A 19688-nucleotide genomic window follows, 5' to 3' on the forward strand; every position below is an offset into this window, starting at 1 on the left:
CATGTGCGAGATTCATCCAGAGGTAACAGTAAAATGATAAGCTTTAATGGGTATGGTAAAAATTGTTGCTGTTATTTTCTGAGAAGACAAATACTCCTTTGGTGGTTGCAAACTTTTGCTACTTTGTCCATCCGTGGACTATGCTGGGTTAGGCACTATAATTCATTTAGACTAATGAAAGTATGTTCCTTTTATTCTGAAGATCTTAATCTCTAAATGGGATACTGAAAAGTAAACGGTGATCTAGGCAGTGGTATGCACTGCAGATATGTGCAGAGGTCTGTGTGAGATTCCCTGGGACACTCAGCTCTTTCTTTAACTCTCTACTTCAGCATTTCCTTTCTTCCCTAGTCACCTATCTCTGTTCTGTTGTGACCAAACTAGTATAATGGGACATGAAAGGATAATGGGTGGGCTAACAACTGACAAAAAAAGGTCTCACTAAACAGAAGTACACCCTAACCTACACCCTGTCTTCGAAGAAAATTAAATTTCCTTTAGGCAAGACCAGTCCAAGAGCTTGGCATCATATGTTGCTACTGGCATATCCTGGCACTTGCTTACAACTGTACATACCTGTTCTCTGCTTGCCACTAAGCAGAGAAGGAGGATGTGCTGGGCACCAGACCAGGTCTGGTCTCTAAATAAACTGATGTATTCCTGCGTGAACACCACTCATTGCTGATTTACCAGTGAGAGTACCTTTGTGCATAGTCACTGATGTTTGCACATCTAAGCTGTGTAAGAGGGGCACGTGGGTGGCTCACTTGGGTAAGCATCTGTCTTTGGCTCATGTCATGATCCCAGGGTCCTGGGATCAAGCCCCACACTGGGATCCCTGTTCAGCAGGGTGTGTGCTTCTCCTTGTGTCCCTCTCCTTGCTCATGCTTGTTCATGTGTTTTCTCGTTCTCTCTCTCTCTCTCTGAAACAAATAAAATAAAATCTTAAAAAAGAATAAACTGTGTAAGAGCCAAGAATGCAAACAAAAGATCAGAATTTCCAGCTCTGCAAGTTAGAGGAGGCACAGGCTTCAGTCTTCCACCAGAAAGCTCCTCAGATTTTTATTTACAAGAGCCACCTTATTGTTTCCATAAAACTGGGAACTATCATTCCTTCTCTGTAACACACAGATTGGTAACTCAGATTGGGAATTCAAGCGATTATCTGGACACCTATAGAGGACTAAATGCAGAAAAAACCTGCAGATGACAATAGTGTCAACCTTTGCACCCGTAACAGGGAGATGACGAAGCAAAACAGGTAGGAATAAAGGATTATCAGGCTGCCTCAGGAGTGGGTACAAGAAAACCCAGCTACACAATGAAGAACCAAAGGACCATGGCAGTCCAGATATTTCCTTAGCTACACTGTCAATTACTAGTTCACTGTGAAGTTCCGACCGCAACTCTGGGTTGTGTAGAGAAAAGAACTCTAAAGCTCTTGGTGCATTTGAGAAGGTCGAGGTGACAGTGGTGAATAAGGGTTCCAACAGAATGTCCTTGAAAATTCCAGGATCAGCAAACAGGTCCTCACCCAAGTCATGATGATAGATGAGGTGACCAAGAACTGAATCCTCTGACAAGCAGTTAAGTGAAAACCATTTAAGGAAAGAGCAGTACACGAAGGAAAGCAAAACAAAGAACAAGCTGAGAGCTAGAAAGCCACCACATGTGGAGTCCTAGAGCTCAGGGAAAGAACATCTATAAAAACACCGAGTGATTAAAAATAGCAGATATCAAGAAGACTCAACAAAGAGAAGTGATCTGAGCCACAAAGAGCTGGTAGATGATCACAAGGAAAATGAGGTGTCAGGGGAACAGAGAAGGGAAAGCCAGAGCATTGGGAGTTGAAGAACCAATGGGAGATGTGAGAATTAGAGACAATAAGAATAGATAGTAATTCCAGAATTATTTCATGGCTGTTTAAGTGATTATATGATGCAGATAATATACAGTAGCAAATAATTCCTCTCTTTGTGATGTTGCACACTTCAATCTTAATTCTAGCCCTTCCATTCTTAAGCAGTATGATTTTGGATGTTTTCTCTAGGTCTTCCTCTCTTCATCTGGGAATGTGGGTCCACATCCTCTCAACCAATGTTAGCTAATTGTTTTCTTTGAAGTCACTGAGGAAAGAGGGAAGAACCAATATAGCCAGGTCTCCTGGGAGGTAGCAGGCTATAGATTGAAGAACTCTGGCGAATGAATTAATCTTTCAAAGGGGGAAGGTCTCTCTTACACTGGGATACATGTAAAAGATAAAAATAAGGGTTCAGGTACATTTACCTTTATGGATTTGACATGAGCAGATTTCCAATTGCAATGGCATTTGTTTTTTCTGAAGTAAGAGCTAGAATTATCCGCTCTAAGTAGGTTACAGGGCTAGTAAGTTGAAGGCTGCAGGAAGATCAAGATTTAAAATAGCTAACATAGTAACGGTGAGAGAGCCTACTGAGACAACAGGCTTGTCGGACAGTCTTGGTGCCCATCTGATGCTAGAGAAAATGCACCTAGAGGAACCGTACTTTGTGGGATCCCAGTTTTTCTGTGAATAGTGTGGTTACTCTGGAGGTTGATAGGGATGTGTCATTGAAATCCACATGGAGAGAAAAGGGGTGGGAGTGAAATATGTTAGAAAGAGATAACAGAAAAGTAGACAGACTAGAAGGATGAAACCTTGGTGAGATGAAAGGCAAGTTGGACTAAAACTAAGTAGAGAGCTAGGAGGCTATAAAAACGTGTGAAAAACAAACAAACAAACAAAAAACCTAGGGTGTTTATAAGCAGAACTTTTCTAGATTTTGCAGACCAGGCAGGTATCTGTGTGAATGAGTATGTACTTCAGAAGGTTAGAGTCAAAGACAAGGCCCCTCATTTTATCCTGAAAATGGGGAAAAAAATTTCCATGTTGCTGATCCATAGGCATACAACAGACTCCAACTGTGTATAGATATGAATGTTTTATAAATTATATAATCACTGCAGACATATACTCCAGATATATATTGTTGGTAATCTCATTTATGCCACCAACTCTCCTCAAAAAAGATGAGTTCTACTTAGTTCTAGTCGATGTGCTGTGTTTCAGGACCACTCTTTGGCTGATGTACTAATCCCTTCAGCCATTTGTTTCTTGCTTACATATGCATACATGGGGAAGGGGGGTGGGGGGGTTCTGAAGTTTATAACAATATACTGTTAGTGACTGGCACAGAAAGTTTTTGAAGTGACTCTGCAGCCCTATTCTGAACTTATAGTTCAGTTGATCTCACTGCTCTCATGCAAGTCTATAGAACTACCCCACACAGGAGAAAAACACTGGGACCCTAAATCAAAATAGTTATTCACAGTGTCGTGCTTCAAATAAGATCCATATTTAAACATGAATGAAGAAATTAATCTGCAGAGTTTGAAAGATATTTTAGAATCCTATGTTTTGACCCTATTTTTTTTTTTTTTTTAAGAAAGGTGGCACATAATTTCTGGATAATTTTCTAGCTAGTTTTAAAATGGACATTTTTTATTTTATTTTATTTTTTAAAGATTGTATTTATTTATTTTACAGAGAGAGAGAGAGAGAGAACAAGCAGGGGGAGAGGGAGAATGTGGGGCTAATCCCAGGACCCTTGGATTAGGACCCGAGCCAAAGGCAGACACGTAAACAACTGAGTGAGCCAAGTATCCCTGAACATTTTTTTTTTCCATAAGATTTCTAAATTTATCTTTCTGAATTCACTGGTTTCTAGAACTTGCCATAAATGAAGTTCTGGATCCTAGGAAACTACTTGGCACTATGTAACCCAGCCCAAGAATGTACCTCAAAGTATATTAGATTTTTGTATTAATTTAGGGGAAACAGTTGATCTGCCACATCTTGAAATCCTGTGTGGGGAAGTCTGATACCCCAGGCTGTACCCCACAGGACCACTCCATGTTCTACTATAGAACATTGAAAAGTTCTTTTTTATGGATAAATGATGCCTATTCCCCAAGACTTCTCAAGAGACAACATCTTTACCACTAATCCCTTATATACCAAAGCGGCTGGAGAAAAAGTACACTTTAATTACACAGCACCAAATATAACTACCAATTTATTTTTTATCTGGAAAAAGTATTTTAAGAGGCTCTGAAAGAGGAGAGAAACTAAGAATCACAAGATTAAAGGGTATTTAAAATTTTAATATTAAATCTTCCACACAAACTTTTTCTTTTTACATGAAAAGTACTAAATAAGTTACATTTAAATGCCCTACTTATATAAAAATAAAATTAGGTACGTCTCATTTAAGAGAAAGGGGATAAGATTTAAAATATAAGGAATAGGAATAAAGGATAAAGAGCATATCCAATCTAAATTGCATCAAAAACCAAATATGTAGACAGAATTTACATTTTCCTAAAAGGAAGTAAACATTCACTATCAATCCCAATAGGTAAATTACTCTGATGAGAAGAAAGATACATGAACTAAGATACTTTCTTACTTTGACATATTAAAAAAAAATGATACATTTCATGTTCCTTTAAATGTTTAGGGTTTTATTGTTAAAAATACATAATTCTACTTTCATGGACAGGTCAACTAGGGGAAATATCACATTCATTTGAATTGGTTGTCTTCATACTGGGTAGGGCTTGCTTCTCTCTTTTTCTAAGCTTTATCAAAGTATAACTGATATACATTACAAAAAATTACATGTGTTAATGTATACATTTTGTTAAGTTTGGACATAGCATACACTCATTGTATTATTACCACAGTTAGGGTCCTAAACATATTCGTCCTCCAACAGTTTCCTTGCGTTTTGGGTGTATGTGTGTGTGTGTGTAAGAACACTTGACATGAGATCTATCCTCAGGGTATTTTAAGTGCCTAATATGTGTTAACTGTATGCACTATGTTGTACAGCAGATCTATAGAACTTACTCATCTTGCATACATTTTTAAAGCTGCTTTGCACATGTAAAACATGCCATAAAATGTCCTATATTGCAATGGACAATGCAACTGTTTTTAGGTTGACCTAGGCAAATCCTATGAGAATCAATGGCATTAAGGAGAAAACTAGATTCCATATTTTCTTCTTTGTCTCGTGTTTTTTCTCATTCAAACTCCTTGAGTTTGCTATATGTGATCCAATTAGAAGTTCATGCCTGAGAATAGTGTTCCCTTTGTTAGAATTGGGAGATTTAGGTGATGATCATCATTTTCTTCAACATATGAGTCTTTGGAATCATCCACTGTAGTTTTTGTGTTTTTTGTTTGTTTTGTTTTGTTTGTTTGTTTGTTTTTATTTTTTTTTCCATCAGGAACACCAAAGCCTTCTCCTCCTTGTGTTAACTTTTCTAAATTGGCTCTTACAGATATTTTCTGTTCCTATTTATGAAGCCACTTCTCACCAATTGCCCAACATCTGTCGCAGTAGGGTAAAAGGGGAGGATTCATTTTTATTTCATCAATTATACTTCTGGTAGTCTGCTGAGGAAATTTCAGGATCTTCAAGTGAACCTCTATTGCTCTGCCCTGCCTGATTTACCTCAACATCCCTCATCATCTTCCTCTGAGAGTTATTCTCCGTCACTAAGGCTATAATCTGCTGAATCAAGACTCATCTTAAAACTCTACAGTGAAGTCATCTGAATCTGAATCTTGATCCAGCCATCCAGATGTTCACTTATACCAGCATCAAGATCTGGATTTGCTGGAGTCTCTGGATGCCCCACTCCTGCTTCTTCACCATATGTCTCCCTTATTACACATAAAGTGAGGTTTTCATCAAAGAAAGGGAAATACTGTCAGATTTCTGGAGCTTTCTTTTTCATTCACTGGGTAATTCATCTGAATTTTCATCTAGTCAGGACGCACCTCTTCTTCTGAGTCCCCAAAATACTCTTCTACCCCAGGTCTGTATGTGTGTGAGCACACTAGGTCCAGAGGAGGAGACCCCTGGCAGCAGAAGCAGCCTAACCTTGGTCAGAGGGACCTAGGGCTGCCCACCAGCTGGGCTTCTAGCTCTACCTTCCTCCCCCTCACTAAGGCTGCTGAAGTTCCCTAGTGCACATCCAGGATGTTTTTGCATGTGCACTCAGACCATGTAGCCTCACAAGTTTCTCCTTTCATTTTCAGAATTGCCCAGATTTGGACACAGATTCTATTTTCATACTATGTAAAGATCATTAGAAAATAGAAGCCGAACAACAGCAAGGGTGGGGTACTTAAAAGGTCATCTAAATGGGGGCAGAATTCACAGCCCAGCAATGAGGGGAAATAGAAGGCTTGAGTAAGAATACTCATAAATGAGAACATATTAATAAAACATATTTTTATTTTTTTTCACATTAACAAAACACAATTGGATGAAAGCTAAAAGCTCAAGTTTGAGTCCTCACGTGCTAGAGACACCATTCTAGCAGAACATTCAGGCACCTGATAGGCAGCATGCATCTGCTAGTCACAGTGGTGAATGACTCCATGTGCTGCTCCTCTGATTTAATTACCTGCAGAAGTCCAAGCTTGATTCCTTTCAAAATTTAGCATCTATTGCAAGCCTAACGAGTTAAAAGTTTGAGCTGGAGAATAGAGCCATTACAGAATAAAAGTAATCAAACAACTCCTACAGATCTCCTAAAGCAATGATTCACACAGGATTTCACACAAAACCCCCATTAATGCTAATGAAATTGGGTAAGTTACAGGCAGAAACTCTTCCATACATTGATAGGTGAATAGTTCCCTGAGGTACTTACTTAGATGAGGGAACTTAATTTTCTCTCCACTAATCCTCTCTGGATGAAAAATAAGAATGCTTCACAAGTTGGGTTTATTTTTAAAGTAGATGGCACAAATTCAGAATCATTGGTGTGAATTAATCAAAAGCCACGTTAGGACATATACTAGCTTATTTTCAATCAGTCAAACCTTCTTCCATTCAAATAAATACTTGGCCAAAGTCTTGAAAAGTCAGTCTTATTTGTGGCTCTGAGAGTAACCCATTAAAATCCATTTCGTCTTGCTCCTTCAAGATTCTAGAAAAAGGAACTGTGCAATTATTTGAGGGAACTAGTTGAAAAGAAATAGAAATTCCTGATTGCCTTAGTATGAATTGAAGAGTTCAGCTGCTGATTTAATTAGCTGCCTAGGGAAGAAAAGATCATGAAATGTTGAGTTAGAAACAATATAAGATCATTCAAAGAGGTACAAGTTTTAGTACAGACATAATTAAGCTTCTGGGGCAGAAGTGGTGTGCGTATGTGTGCGTGTGGTTCAGAAGTAGCAACTTTCGCTAGCATGTGAGTGTTGTTGCTTAATAATAATTAGGATAATATCGATTTGGTTGTGTACAACTTTTTACCTAGTCATCTTCTCATTTATTACAATTTCCCAGGATATAGGCAGGGAAATTGTATCCCAGGATATAGGCAGGGTTGTGGTTACTATATTATTTTACAACTGACAGAGTGAGACTCAATTTAGTAAGTTACCTCATAGGAGAAAAGTGAAAGGCTCCTAAAAACATATTAAATCAAACAAATGTAAATAAAATAAATAATGCTGATTTCTGGATGAGAATGATGTCACAGAAAGCAAAGATTCTTAAAATCTCATTTCGTTTTCCCTTCTCTCTCCTACAACTGATGCAACTGAACTTTAAAATGGGAATTTTCTAAAAACCATCACCTAGGATCTTAGTGTCAGAAGAAATTTTGGGGCACCTCGGTAGCTCAGGCAGTGGATTCCCCGGCTCTTGATTTCAGCTATTATGATCTCAGTGTCGTGAGATCAAGTCTGGCATGGGGCTTGGCACTCAGTGGGCAGTCTGCTTGAGAGTCTCTCCTGCTAGCATGGAATCCCTCTCAAATCAATCTTGGAAAAAAAAAAAATCTAGTCTGTTACCTTTTGGTTAGTGATACCTAGAAAGATCGTTGAATAAAGATAGATCCCCAAATACCAAAATATGTCTTTGAATTACTTACACATGAATGCATAAATAGTTTAGTTAACCATGTGCTACCTGATGAAAAGTATCTGGTGCTTCTTATTTTGACTAAGACCTGAATTACACTGAATTTAAGCATCAGCAGACACATTTTGGTGAATTATATTTCTTTAAATAAATAAAAGAAAATTTGATTTATTAGATGTTAAGAAACAGTGATGCTACATGTGGAATTTTAAAAATGACTACTCTAAACTCTACAGTTATAGTTGGAGATGTTTTAGTAATTAATAAAATAAGTAAAGTGAAAATCAGTAAGCAAATATAAATCCTGAACAATGCTATCAACTAACTTGACCTAATTAACCTTCACAAGGCAAAGGGAGAAACCCAACAGAATACATTTTTTTTTTGAAGTGCACACACTATTCACACACTATTCACTTCTGTGTCACAAAATTTCTAGAATGAAATTGCACAACATATATCCTTAGATCGCAATGGGGAGGAAACTAGAAACCAATAGAAAATAATTGAAAAATACTCAAATATATGGAAGTTTAAAAACACACTTCTTAATAAACTCTGTGTCAAAGAAGAAAACAAAAATGGAATTAGGAAATATTCTAAATCAAATTAAAATGAATACATATCAACCTTTATCTGTTGCAGCTTAAGTAGTACTTAAAAACCATAGCATTAGGTAAGTCTGGCGAGGTGTTTATCAACCTTGTTAATTCTTTCCAAGAATCAGCTCCTCGTTTTGTTGATCTGTTCTACTATTTTTATTTGTATATCATTGATTTCTGCTCTAGTCTATTATTTCTCTTCTCTTGCTGGATTTAGACTTTATTTGCTGTTCTTTTTCCAGCTTCTTTAGGTGTAAGTTTAGGTTATATTTTTGAGATTTTTCTTGCTTCTTGAGGAAGGCCTGTATTTCTATGTATTTCCCTGTGCCTGTATTTCTATGTATTTCCCTGTTACGACAGGTTTTGTTGCATCCCAAAGGTTTTAACTGTCTTGTTTACATTTTCATTTGCTTCCATGTATTTTTTTAAAATTCTTCTTTAATTTCTTGGTTGACCTGTTCATTATTTGTGGGATGATCTTTAATCTCCATGTATTTATGGTCCTGCCTATTTATTTTCTTGTGGTTGACTTCAAGTTTCCCTAACACTGTGGTGTGAAACTATGCATGGTATGATCTCAATCTTCTTATACCAGCTGAGACCTGACTTGTGACCCAGTATGTGATCTTCTGAAGAATGATGTGTGTTCTGAAGAATGTTCCATGTGCACGTGAAAAGAATGTATATTCTACTGCTTTCGGATGAAATGCTCTGAATATATCCTTTAAGTCCATTTGGTCCAGTGTGTCATTCAAAGCCCTATTTTCCCTGTTGATCTTCTGTTTAGATGATCTGTCCATTGCTGTGAATGATGGGGTATTAATTTTCCCTACTATTATTGGATTATTATCAATGAGTTTCATTAAGTTTGTTGTTAATTGATTTATATATTTTGCTGCTTCCAATTTAGGGGCATAAATGTTTACAATTGTTAGATCTTCTTGTTGAATGGACTCCTTCATTATGATATAGTGTCCTTCTGTATCTCTTATTACTGTCTTTGCTTTAAAATCTAGTTTCCCTTGGGGTGCTTGGGTGGCTCAATCAGTTAAGTGTCTGCCTTTGGTTCAGGTCATGATCCCAGGTTCCTGGGATTGAGCCCTGCATTGGGCCTCCCTGCTCAGCAGGGATTCTGCTTCTCTCTCTCCCTTTTTCCCTCTCTCCTGTTCATACTCTTCCTTTCCTTCTCTGTCTCAAATAAATAAAATATTTAAAAAATAAAATAAAAATAAAATCTAGTTTGTCCCATATAAAGATGGCTACTCCAGAAACCCTTGTTGTATTCATTCATAAATGAATGGATAAGGAAGAGTGGCATGTATGTATACAATGGAATATTACTCAACAATGAAAAAGAATGAAATCTTGCCATTTGCAATAATGTGGATAGAACCAGAGGGTATTGTGCTAAGCAAAGGCAATCAGTCAGAGAAAGACAAATACCATAAGATTTCATCATATGTGGAATTTAAGAAAAAAAAAACAACAGATGAACATGGGGAATGGAAGGGAAAATAAGATAAAAACAGAGAGGGAGGCAAACCATAAGATTTCTTAACTATAGGAAACAAACTGAGGGTTGCTGAAGTGGGGCAGTAAATGACAGGATGGGGTAATTAGGTGATGGGCATTAAGGAGGGCTCTTGATGTAATGAGCACTGGGTGTTTCACGTAACTGATGAATCATTAAATTCTACCCTTGAAACTATTATTACACTATATATTAACTAAATTGAATTTAAAAAATTATTAAAAATCACTTTCCCACAAATGAAAAAAAGGAACAAATTAAATACAACAACAACAAAAAAAAGGCAATAATATAACAAAAATCAGTGAAATTGAAAATATGGGAGAAAAATCAATAAATCAAAACTGGTCCTTTGAAAAGGTCAATAATAAAACTGATAAAAATCTGGCCAAACTGGAGCAGCTGGGTGCCTCAGTTGGTCAAGGATCTGCCTTTTGCTCATGTCATGATCTCTGGGTCCTAGGATCAAGCCCTAGGGGCTGCCTGCTCAGTGAGGAGTCTGCTTCTCTCTCTCCTTCAGCTCCTCCCCACTACTTGTGATCCTGCTCTCTCTCTCTTTCTCTCAAATAAGTAAGTAAATAAGTAAAATTTAAAAATAGATATAGATAGATAGAGAGATATCTGGCCAAACTGATTAAGAAAAAAAAAGTAAAGACATAAATTACCAGTATTAAAAGTGGAAGAGGGAATATCACCTTAAGACCTACAGACATTCAAAGTATAAAGGAACCTTTTAAACAACATTAAGACAATAAATTTGATAAGTCAGGTTAAATGGATAAGTTCTTTGAGAGAAGCAGCTAAAGGGGTGAATTTTATTATCCATAATTTATATTTTAATAGCCCCGACTAAAAAAAATAGCTTGGCTGAAGAAAGGAAAAAAAAAATGTACCACTGCTATGATTAACACCAACATGTTTTGTTTAATTGTTTTGTTTTTATACCTCTGCCTGACATTTTTTGGCAACATTAAGATCTACAGGGATACTTAAAGTTCATTCTCTTACTATCTGAGAAAGACACATTTATTTCCACACTCTCTCCTCCCCCATTCTTCTTCTTAAATGGATCTTATATCTAAGACAGTGCACTTCCACTTTTGAATGGTTTCTAGTACAAGAGAATCTCTTGGATATAAGAAATAGAGCTAATCGTCATTTTCCCTACCTGGAATGTGGTGAGTCCACTGGGCTACCTTACTTAAGTTTTTTCTTAATTCCAACCTTGGGAATTTTACTAAGTTGTATTAAATGAGAATCTACATGGACTGGTATTTTTGGGGAGATTCGAAATATCCCATTGCTTTTTGTACCTCATCCTAGTTGTGGGCTTTGTGTGCTGGTAGTCAATCACTGGTATAAAATAAAAATGCTTTCTAACATGAGCATTAAGTATTCATTAAGTTATTAACTCTCTAATAGGTCCAGGAAGAGAAAAAATAGATCAAGATAGTTTTTATTAGTCAGAGAGATAATAACATGATTGCTATAATTTATCGAACACTTGTATATGCCAGTGCACTCTGCAATTTTCATTCATTACTTAAATTAATCCTCATTACATCATTAAGACATGAGAATAATTCTTATTGTATCACAAGGATCTGATACTAAAGACTAAGAAATAATCTGCCAAATAAATTAGTAAAACTTAAGGGGGACAGTCACCAGTGTTGGAAGTGGCTACTGAGAAATGTAAACATTCAAACTTGCATATAGGTGAGAGGGAGCTTAAATTAGTAAAAGCCACTTTATTAAGTAATTTCTGATATCTATTGAAAAGCATAAAGTGGTTTTTATTTTGTTCGACTATCTGCCAGCCTAGGAACATAGTCTAAAGGAATGGTTCATGCTATGGGGGTGGGGGAGATAAAAAGCCCTGGAATTAATTATATTAATTTGAGCAATAGCCATAATATTATTTCATTTTCTTAACAATATTTAATAATATTTATTTAGAAATTTATAATACTTAATAATATATAAAATTTAATAGTAAGTAAGACATAGTCACTTGATTTTTGTTAAATGCAACATGGAATAAACATACACACATGTATGTATACACACATATGTATATAAAATGAATACATAATAGCTCTGTATCTAAATGTTCCTTGATTAAAACTATGTTCAAAGCATGATGCACAGACTAGCCTACAATTGACTAAGAACTTTGTTTCTAACATTTCCTACCACTTGAGTTGTATTTTGGCAAGAGTGAATTGCTATAGTACCCAAAATGAAACTGTGGCAAATGCCTTGAGTCATGGTATTTCTTTTTCCTGGAATGACCTTCCGATCCTTCCTCTCTTGAGTTAGCCCAATTTATCCCTTTAGATAAAACTCGGGAATCCCCTTTCCCCAGAATCTTTCTCTGCCTCTCTTCATGAACACTTAAGTTTCCCGTAATCATTCTATCCCACAGTCTCCAGCATTCTGTCTAAACTAATCTCTTCACGGCTTTGTAGGAGATTGCCATCTCCCCTGGGATCTCTTGTGAGCTCAGACACTGTTCCATTTCTTCTTTATATTCCCAGGGTCTAGCAAGTTTTGGGTATGCAGGAGCACCATAAGCTTCTCAGAAACAGAAACTGTAGGATCTGACATGAAATCAGTGTTTCTATTAAAATAGGATGATTATATTAAGAGAGTATGGTTCTCTTTTTTTCCCAATTTCTTATTATACTGTGGTTATACTGTTTTTATAATGATCAAACTATATGCATTTAAACATGAAGCGAATACATATAATGTCTACGGATATTTGTAGCAGTGCCAGTCTTCAACCAGCAAATTTTAGAAATACCTAGAGAAATAGTTATATTTCATGACAAACTTTAAATGTTTCTTTGAAATCTGGGGTCAAAGTTGAAGAAAACCTACATAAAAAAGCAATGTTCTGTGCCCGTAGACGTCAATTCTGTATGTGGTTGAAAAGTGCAGTAAAGCATGAAAACTGCAAATAATTTATTTAGTCAAAATATTGTCACAAAATGCAGTATATATAACTGATGATAAACTCACTCAGCTAATAAACCAAGCTAGGTATCCTAAAAAATTAAAGCAGAAAAAAGGAATTAATTATGCAATATACACACACAGAAACACACACACAAATATATTTCCAAATATTTAGCATAATCGTGCAATTTGTGTGCATCCTGCCCCACCATGGATGACAACACTACTTGGAATCCCTGCAGTAGTGATTTCTGGGAAATAAGGGAGCAATAACATTTAGGAAATTATTTTAAATTTTCTGCAGACACTTATTAAAACATGCTTCTTAGGTTTACTACCCATCAGCAGGGACAGATGAGGAGCTGTTTTTTGGCTTGAGTGGGGATCTAATTTCGGGAATACATACCAACTAATTGATTGTTGGGCATTAAAACAAGAACGGAACATCAAAACCTGTACAAGAATATTGAGCTTCTCTGAGGTAGTATTTCTCTTTCAAAATACCAACAATAGGGTACTGTCTGACACATTAAAGGTTCTGGAGGACAAAACGTTTATTTAAGCAACACTATTTTGACCCCCTAAGTAAAGGAATCTCTGAGAAGAAGGCACTGTAAAAAATGAGCCAAAAAAAGACAAAAAAATCACAGAACAAAGGGAAATAACTAAGTTAAAGCACAGACAGGATAACTAAGCCTCGAACAGAACATCTTTGATCCTAAACACATATCCAGAAACTATCAAAGGCAAATGTTACAGGTAAAAGCAATAAAAAGGATTACCTCAAGAGGGAAGAAAAAGGCGCATATTTAGATGCACTGTTAGAAGAGAAAACGAAACCAGGCAAGCAGGGAAAGATCTGAAAAACTGAAAGGGAAAATCAAATCAGTGGCTTTTCTGCCTCATCCATCTGCCCGCGCCCAGACAGCACACTTTGGAGTCCAATAGAGTGAAAACAAGATTGGGCAACTTCAGCAGAAACACTTCCTCTCCATTTTTAAAATAATGAAAACAGTAACAGAGGCATGACCAAGAACCAAATGGAAGAAACGTCTGGGAAATTGCACAGGGGACAGTCCGAGAGGCCGTGAAAGGGAGTTCATTCATTGGAAGGAAAATTCAGCACGGCTGGAGCAGGCCACATGGATCAATGGCCTGGAAGAAATGGGTTGAGAAAAATGTGAATTGGCTAATGATCCCAGTTGGTCAAGCAAGGAAAAGGGTTCTGGAGCTGCCTGGGGAGAGGTGAATCAAGTTTTTGAAGTGATGTAATGAGACTATTTGAATTCCCAGTCGTGGCACTCTGAGGGCTCACCATCTACTCACAGCACGTCCCCCACGGCTCCTCCTCTGAATCCTTGGCATGGCCCATCGGTCATTGTCACAGCTGCCTCTGAGAACAAACTCAGACCCTCTACTGCAGTTTAAAAGGAGCTATGTCATCTGGACCAGGCCTTTATGCCAGCTTCTGTCACTCTCCCTGGGGGTGTTTACTATACTCCAGGCATTCTGCGTCTACCAAAACTTGAAGCTCATCCATCAAACCCATGTCTCTACACATGTTAGTCCCACTGAAAAAAGGGGTCTCCAGTTCCACTCACCCAGATATCACTGTTCCACAGAGGTTTCCCTGAATATCCTCCCTCCCCTTCACTAGCACATCAGACTTTCAGTCACTTCATAAAATGTATCAGCATTTGAAATAGGCTTGTATAATGATTTGGTTCCTTGGGATTTTCTTTCTTTTTTTAATGGAACTCCCACAAGAATATAAAGTCCAAGAAAGTAGAAAATCTGGTTTGTTCACTGCTGAATCCTGAGCAACTGGAAGAATGACTACTATAGAATAAGAATTCAATCAATGTTTCCTTTTTTTTTTTTCTTTTAAGATTTTATTTATTTGTTTGACAGAGAGAAAGAAGGAGCAGCAGGCAGAGGGAGAGGGAGAAGCAGGTTTTCTGCAGAGCAAAGGACCCTGGGATTGTGACCTGAGCTGAAGGCAGATACTTAACTAACCAACTGATCCACCCAGGTACCCCTCAATGTTTCCTTAATTAAGCAGTTGAGTAGCAGAAGGACAGGGATTATGCCAGCCTTGAAGCAAGGATGAGGAACAGATACAGATTGAGGCTCACATTGTTTCAAGAAAGTCACCAAGTATGGTATATACATTATTTCTTTGACTCTTCCATCAAATCTAAGCCATAGTTATTATTATTCCCATTTTACAGATAACAGTTGAAGCTAAAAACAATGAAATAACAATCATGTAACTATTAAGAGGAAGAGCTTGGTTTCAAATTGGATTCTGAATTCCATGTTCTACCCACTTCAACCACAATGACCCTTCTCTGATCATTTCCCTTCCTAATTAGATCACTTTGGAACATCATCCATGAAGCAGACAATAATAAACATCTTCACTGAGTAACACCTTCTCCTTTTTTTTTTTTTTTTTTAAGATTTTCGTTTATTTATTTGACACAGAGAAAGAGAGTGAGACCAAGCAAGGACAAGAACAAGCAGGAGGAGCAGGATCCTGGATGATTAGAGAGATCAACATGGGGCTTGACCTTGGAGGAAGGGGGATCTGACCCCAGGATGAGGATCCTGGGATCATGACCTGACTCAAGATGCTGGCTATCACTTTTATGTATCTATTCTGTTTCTATGACTAAGGAATAAAGGCTTTTAGGGCAATATTCTTAGCTATTTCTTCTTTGCCTGCCCTGCGTCACCTCTGTCTTCACCATACCCCCTGCCTTTCCATGACCCTTTGACCCCTAGGCCATGTTTCCTAACCCCTGCCCTCTCTTATCCCTTGCTCTCCTGTGCTTCCCTGTGTCCTTATATCTCCTGCCCTAACTTGGAGCACAATTCTCTACATATCAAGAGACATAAACTCAATAATAAGTCTGTGTAAAAATAGGAGAAATTATAGTAAATAAACTTTCTTATTCCAGATACATGGTTATCATTTGTATGATAATGGCTGGAAGAATGAATAGGACTACAAAAGTATTGAGAGTGAGTAGCATTCTCAATTACTTCATTTGTCCTCACCGATGACACAGCCTTATTCACAGTTCCGAGTCCTCTAACTCCGAGAAAAAATTTGCTTTGTATTTACGAGCATGTGTCTCAGAGCAACACAGACCAGGGTTCACGTTCTCACTCTTCCTAATTTACCACTCAGTTTCACCTGCTTGCCTGTCCAATGTCAGACTTTTTAGCATTAAAACAGAATTATTAAAATGCCCATTTCAAAAGATTCTTATAAGGAATAATATGATATATGGAGATTTCTTACCAAAAGGTCAGGCCCATAGAAAGCTTTCAAAAGCTACATTGTTCAAAATGGGTTCTTCAACCCATTTTGGGTTCCAATCCCTACCCCTCTGGAGGGTTTACACCTGTAGAGAAAATCCCTTTCCTCTTAGAAGACTGTCTCAGATTTCTCCAAAGGATCTCAAGAGAATGAACATGTTTCCTTATTTTTATCATGAGATGTTACCTCCCAACTTCTGGGAAAAAGCACTATTCCTTTTCAGAAAGGTTGATACTGACATACACGTGGACACAAGGAAATGTTCTCATTTCAAGAGAAGCTTTTTGTTACCACTAGTACCCTGGGTTGACTTTTATTTTTTTTTTTTCTTCTCAGTAATTAAAAAATATATGATTTTCCTGGTTATAACTATGTATAACCTCTCTGTATTCATAGATTCACTATCCAGAATATTGATAAATTGTAAATATAATGAACACCACTAGTTCTCACTGACGACTGGAACTCTGTTCCTTTGTAAAACCAGGAAGGATTGAGACTGTAAAGCAAACCAAAAGTTTATCTGGGGTATTGAGGAATTTAAATCCAGGAGACAAAGATTCAGGAGAAAACTGAAATGTGCCCCAATAAAGAAAGAGAAAGAGATAGATAAAGGCAAAAACTGCAGGCTATAGAAGTTGTTTTGAAAGAATTATCATTGGTATAGGCAAAAATAATTAACAGTTTATATAGGATAAGTTGCCATGCCAGATACTAGGTTGGAGTTCAGTGAAATAAGCCTCATTCTGACAATAGTACGAGGATATAGTAGATTGTGGTTGGCACAGTCTAAAAGTTCATATTTCACCAGGCATGGACATGTAGGAGACCAACACCCCTCCCCCAACTGGCCTCCTAGCTCCATTTTGGGGTTCCTTGATGTTTCTGAGTTCTTGACTTCATTTCAGATGTTTCTGTTTACACCTTCTTTCAGGGAGTCTGAAAGCCCTGCCCCTTGCAGTTGGGTGGGACCCTGTGAGAAACAATGAAATGTGAGCAAAAATAGCACATTTTACTGGATGGTGCTATGAAACGCTCCATGGGATCCTCTAATTTCTTCCTCTTCAGCCACACAGTGGCAGATAAAGCTTTGTGCTCACATGGCAGAAAAAAAGGACATAAGCTGCGTGAGTTACTGAGGTTGGGTATGGTGATTAAGTGCCTTGAAGTACTCTTCAGATTTTTGGTAAGCTTCACATAAATAGGGTTGGCAAGTAGTGGTGGTAGTGAAATACTTGTATTAAGTCAGTGAAATTAGGGTCTTTCATTGCTGTTATCACAATATGTTCTAACATGCATGTATAAGAAAAAAATTAATTCATCAGGTCTAAATTCCTTAAAACCTGCACATTCCCAGAAGAGCCTGTTTTCTTGAATGGCCCTTGGGGAGGGGCTACTGGGAATTGAATGCTTGGAATGTCCTACTGATAAGAGTGTGTTGCATGTTTGGAGTTTTGAAGGAAATAATATGCAGTTTGTTTAGATACTTTATGCAAACAATGTGATTTATGGCGGTCGCCTGCTTTCTTTTTGGAATTCTGCAGTTTTGGTAAGTATAGTCAGTCATGAAGGTATTATATGCTTTATATGTGACCCTCTTTAAAAACTCTTAGGTTCAAGCAAGCAAGCTTTCCGGGTAGAGAGAGCACTTCCTACATGTAGCTACAGTTTCTAGCAGAAAGAAAGAATTAAGTGTCTCTTGGTTGACTCCACTGGGAGAGAAAACTCTCCCAGGAAGTTTGCTCCTATTTTCCTCCAGACTTGGCCTGATGTACCTGTTTTTGCTGATTTTCCTGTGTATCTTTTCATGGTAATAAACCATAACCATGAGTATAATGACTTATGAATTCAATGAGTCCTTTTAGTAAAACACTAAACCTAGGGATGATCTTGGGAAACACCAAGACATTCCCCTAATACAGAAAATTAGTACTGCAAATGAGGTGCTCTCACAACAAAAACCTCAAATGTGACACTGCTGTTAGAGGTGTCTGGAAATATGGTGATTTGCAATGAGAAATGGTAGAACATTTGATAGAGTGGTAAAATTCTTGCCTGGGGTAATTTTGAAAATTAGATCATGAAGACAAATGAACTTCCCTTCTTAACCTGAATGTCTAGAGAAAAAGGGTAGGAAATAGTGCTTTAGTAGTATATTTTGGATGAAATTGGCTACATTTTATAGGACATTCCAAGAAACTGATGAGTTAAGGAAAGAATTGGCTATAGAATGGTAGAATTACAAACATTCCCGATTTTCCAATATTGATGAGATGGTTGTTTTATTTCAAACTATAAATGATGAACATCTTTGAATGTCAAAGAGACTTTGACAGTCAAAAGCCTATAAAAATTCAGTGATGCAACAATGATTAAATTAAAAGCCTCTCTACCTTTTGGTAAAATTTTTCAAAAGACTGAGGTGCCTTAAAACATCAGATTGAGGGTTAATACCCAATAAATTAATATCAATTTTTAAGATATCTGGAGGTAAATATCAGATTTATGATGTAACCGTTTCATCTGCCATTCAAAACAGACTCAGCAAGTTGATAAAGAAAAATAAGGGGACAAAAAAATTCAATAAAATCAAAGAAAAAAATGGACATTTGTAAATGATATCTTTAAAGCAACTGAGGATTTGGTTCCTAGTACATGGATTTGAATAGATTTCTATATATAAAACTCCTGGTGTGTGTGTGTGTGTGTGTGTGTGTGTGTGTGTGTGTGTGCGTGTGCATGCATTTATATAGTTCTGTGTTACTAAAGAAACTGGTAGCCTGTAGTTCTTTGAGACTTAAAAATGACCTTTGCATTTGTCAGAAACAGTGATTATATGTAGTTACTCCAGGAATCACTTCAAACAATTCCTGGAATAATCCCATTAACTTAGAAGTATAAAGACAATAGAAATAAAAGAAACATTACAGATTGGTATCAAACAGAGCAGGGTTTGAATCCAAGTTCCATTTTGGACTAGCCATGGAACACTGGGCAATTTAAACAGGAATAATTATAATGCCATTTCAAAAGGCTATTGTGAGGATTAAATGGATGCAATTGCTTAGTATAATTTCTGTCACATAGAAAGCATCCAATAAATGTTAACATCCATTGTCAAAATGATCCTTGGGCCCCCATGTGTCCATAGGCAGGTAGTGGATTGAGAAAACTGTTACAGTCTCTATGAAGAGCTTGTTCCCTCAAGTCGACTTCAGATATAGACATGAAGGATAATGAGAGAGAGGGGAAAAATGCTTTTAGAAGATGAAACTAGAAGGCTGCTAAGGACAGTG

The 19688-nt window shown here is 37.2% G+C and overlaps 1 pseudogene; it reads right to left on the reverse strand.

Annotated features, from left to right (window-relative positions):
* Positions 1-4947: 4947 nt before the first annotated feature.
* LOC101684202 overlaps positions 4948-19688 on the reverse strand; it is a 128794-nt pseudogene continuing 114053 nt past the window's right edge.

Source organism: Mustela putorius, unplaced genomic scaffold (genome assembly GCF_011764305.1).
Source record: "Mustela putorius furo isolate JIRA1106 unplaced genomic scaffold, ASM1176430v1.1 tig00537284_pilon_pilon_pilon, whole genome shotgun sequence".
NCBI lineage: Eukaryota > Metazoa > Chordata > Mammalia > Carnivora > Mustelidae > Mustela > Mustela putorius.